The 2,641-nt window shown below is 40.5% G+C and overlaps 1 non-coding gene across 1 annotated transcript; it reads right to left on the bottom strand.

Annotated features, from left to right (window-relative positions):
• Positions 1–656: 656 nt before the first annotated feature.
• Positions 657–763, bottom strand: LOC119002863 (U6 spliceosomal RNA). Its single transcript, XR_005069827.1, has one exon. It is a non-coding gene; the product is annotated as a U6 spliceosomal RNA (small nuclear RNA).
• Between the last annotated feature and the right edge of the window lie 1,878 nt (positions 764–2,641).

Raw genomic sequence — 2,641 nt, 5'->3', positions numbered from 1 at the left:
CCCATTTATCTAGGAAATTGTTCAATGCAGCAATATCTTTGTTGATATTTTGTTTGGAAGATCTATCCATTTTTGATAATGGGGTGCTGAAATTTCCTACTATAATTGTGTTGCTGTCTATATCTTTCTTGAAGCCCTACAAGATCTTCTTTATATATTTGGGTGCTCCTATGTTGGGTGCATATATATTTACAATTTTCATGTCTTCTTGATGAATTCTTCCTTTGAGTATTATAAAGTTACCTTCTGGGTCTCTTTTTATGGCTCTTTTTTGAAGTCTATTTTATCTGACATGAGTATTGCTACCCTGGCTTTTTTTGTCTGTCTGTTTGCTTGGAATATTTGTTTCTAGCCCCTCACTTTCAGTCTGTGTAGGTCTTTTGACCTGAGGTGGGTCTCCTGTAGGCAGCATATGTGTGGGTCATGCTTTCTTATCCATTCAGATATTCTATGTATTTTCATTGGAGCATTTAATCCATTTACATTTAAGGTTACTATCGACAGATACTTATTCATTGCCATTTGTTTACCTGTGTTCCTCTCTGTCTCTCTGTTTTTCTTCCTTTCCTTAAAGCATTCCCTTTAGCATCTCTTGCAGAGCTGGTTTGATAGAGGTGTATTCTTTTAGACTTCTTTTGTCTCAGAAGCTCTTTATTAAAAATATGGAATGCTTTACCAATTTGCATGTCATCCTTGGGCAGGGACCATGCTAATCTTCTCTGTATCATTCCAATTTTAGTATATGTGCTGCCAAAGCGAGCACTAATTTAAATTCTATATCTAATCGTTCGGTTACTTCCATTTCGTTTAGCTCTTTTACTGGGATGTCTTCCATTCCTTTTGATTGCATATTCCTTTTTTTGTCTCCCCATTTTAGGGGACTCTTTCTTTTTTGTTTCTGTGCTTCCTGATGGTTTCCTTGTTAGCTGTCTTTGTAGAGTGAACTTTTGTGGTAGGAATTCTATGAAGTTCAGTGGTGTGGTCTCTCTGAACTTCTTGTCTGGACACTCTGGCTTTGCCCTTTGTTCTGTTTGTGTGGGCTCTCTTGTATTTGGGTTTTTACCTTTTTGTGGTTCCTTTGTTGGTGGTTTCTCTCCTGCAGCAGGTGTACTGATGTTCACAGCTCCCACCTATTTTTGTGTGTGATCAGTGGCAGAGCATAGGCAAATGGATTAAGACAGCAAGAGAGTAGTTTATGAGACATAAAGTACCAGGAAATAGAGAAGAGATAGGAGATTCTTTGTATAAGTATAGTGTTAATTGTGATATTTCACCCAACTAGCCACTTTTTATAAATGTTAAAAGAGAGTTAAGATTCTTAGAGGGGAGAATGATTGTGAGCTGAATCCAGAAAACAGAGCACTTGTGCAGGGCTAGATGATTAGATACAGTGAGAGTAAAGGATAGAAAGTAGGCATAGTGTGCGAGAGAATAGAGTTAACCACAACAGCAATAATGCTCAGGATTGAAGTGAAGTGGGCTAAGATCATGGAGGGTTGCTGTGTAGTATGTACAATTGTATGGAACAACAGTTACTTACAATAGTACTGTAACAACAATAATATGACAAGGAATATATGATTTGGATAACCAGAATAGAAAGTACCCAATTAAGAGTTGTGTGTTACTGAGAAGTGAAAGAAGGAAAATTAAAATATAATAAAGAGAGAATAAAGAAAACCAGTCAAACACTGCAGTTTAACAGGGAAATAAAATAAGGAAAACTAAACATAAGGAAGAGAAATAAAAATACTAATAAAATAAAAGTGGTAAAAAATAATTACAAGATAATAACAATACACATACACAATAAAATGACAGCTCTGTGGGATAGCAAAGTGACATTTGTCTCAGTTTCTCAGTTTTGGGGGTTAGCCTTGTGCTCCCCCTTTCGATCTGTCTCTGGACCCTTTGTAGCTCTGCACCTTATTGTCTCACTTGGGGGGAAAGAAAAGGAATAAAAAAGAAAGAGGATCCAAAAAGAAAAAGATAATAATAAGCCTCCTGCTGACTTTAAACCTGTTCAGCAAGTTCTGCTGGTCTTCCTGGATGCCACAGGAAGTGGGGGCTGGGCTTCGCTTTTCTTCCTTCTATTGGTTCTGAGAGGATGGGGACCAGGTCTGGGTCACAATATTCACAGTTTCCTGCAGCTCTTCTGTGAGCTGCCAGGCTCAAATCAGTCACTCAGCTGCTCACAGCATGAGTCAATCTCCAGCCTGAGACAAGCAGGGCACCACGTGGTACCGCCCAGCCCTTCACTCTGAGTGTACAGAGTGAGACAGGCAGGTTGCACCGTATCCCTCAGCCACTCACTGTGGGCTCCTACAGCTGAAATCACCCTCGGGGTGCACCAGCTGCTGCCAGAGAGTTCCTTACAAAGCAGCTGCCTGCAGTTCCCAACAAGTGCATGGCTTTTCACACAGCCCCACTTTCCAACCAGTCCAGAGACTTATCAGAGTTAGGGACAGACACAGCCCAACTCCTCCCTTCTCCAGGTGTTGCCTGGCACTCCAATTTCTCTGGTGCCAGCATCCACAGTTCCAGCAGATGTGTACCTCCCACTCTGTGTGTTTCCCACTTTGTGACTGATAGTCAGATGACTATCTGACTGATAGTCATCAGATTAGTTTCAGAGTGGGTG

This window comes from Sturnira hondurensis, unplaced genomic scaffold, assembly GCF_014824575.4.
Source record: "Sturnira hondurensis isolate 20B ecotype Veracruz unplaced genomic scaffold, ASM1482457v3 Scaffold0018292, whole genome shotgun sequence".
In the NCBI taxonomy this organism is placed as follows: Eukaryota; Metazoa; Chordata; class Mammalia; order Chiroptera; family Phyllostomidae; genus Sturnira; species Sturnira hondurensis.
The sequence above is the reverse complement of the archived record's forward strand: the minus strand, read 5'-3'. Positions and strand labels throughout refer to the sequence as shown.